Source organism: Vicia villosa, unplaced genomic scaffold (assembly GCF_029867415.1).
Source record: "Vicia villosa cultivar HV-30 ecotype Madison, WI unplaced genomic scaffold, Vvil1.0 ctg.003483F_1_1, whole genome shotgun sequence".
In the NCBI taxonomy this organism is placed as follows: Eukaryota; Viridiplantae; Streptophyta; class Magnoliopsida; order Fabales; family Fabaceae; genus Vicia; species Vicia villosa.
Genome location: NW_026706217.1, coordinates 8,639 through 9,872, shown reverse-complemented (window position 1 = coordinate 9,872; position 1,234 = coordinate 8,639).

The following is a 1,234-nucleotide window of genomic DNA, read 5'->3' as shown; positions in this document are numbered from 1 at the left end:
AATCTATATTCTTTTCTTCTAAACTTACAAGTATTCCTCATAGGCCATGCACATGAACTTTTACTATCTTATGAAATTATATGGGCCTTTGAATGATAATAGATGGAAACCCCATGATTTAATTCACATGTCTTGTATTTTATTTAATTTATTTTGCATTTATATGAATAAAATTCAAATAAAATATCAAGAAAAGATGAGAAAGGTTTTATAGGCCCTCATATATGTTATGGATGTGCTTGAAATATAAGTTCTATGCCCATTGGTTAAAAAATCAGGTTTTGGGCAATTAGGGTTTCATGCATATCTTGGAAATCGCCTATCTTCAACTATGCGCATCTCTCTCAATTTTAATCATGTGAATGTGTTCTCTATCATTTTAGAAAGCCCAGAGTGTCCTCTAAGTGACCCTTTTTGTTTCATCTCGATTGAAGCTTCCATGCTCAAGTTATGAGCTTTGACTCAAAAGGTGTCCTTTTTGACTTTTAAGAGGAACCTGTAATGTTTTCATCCATATCTCCCAAATGGTGTATTTCTTGATTCCGGGCCCAACATCAAAGTTGTAGAGGATGAAATTTCCTTGAGAACAAGCTTTGGTTGAGAAATTTCTGATACTCCGTGTGGAAGTTATGACCAGTCAAAGTTGCGTTGACTTTCTCCTAAAGAAACCCTAATTTGAACCTTTTGCATTCGTTCATTTCTGAGTTTCTATTGATGGATCATGGTCAACCTTTGATCAAATGATGGATATAATCTCACATACTTGATGTTGGCCAAAAATCTTGAAGTTTGACTGTATTTTGACTATAGTTGACTTTTAGGTCAACATAGTCGATTATTGGTCATCTGAGCCATTGAATGAGCAGCCCTTGGAATATAAGGAGAGAGTGACTTGAGAAAACCTTAGAGCCTTGAGTTATGGGAGATGAAAAGAGGAGGGCAAATTTTGGGGTATGACAGGCGTCCCAATAAGCAACTGTATGCAGGAAAGATGTCCATCACTTGAAAAGTAATCTTGAAGACAAACGGTCTGATACCAATAGGCAAATCAACCTCTCCGACCACTGATTTCTTCGATCCATCAAAAGCCTTGACAATCACATTGCTAAATCTCATTGGTGTGCCACCATAAGACAGCTTAGCAAGAGTAGATTTTGGCATGACATTCAGCGATGAGCCAGTATCAATCAACACATTAGACATCGAGTCCTCTTTGCAACTGACAGAGATATGC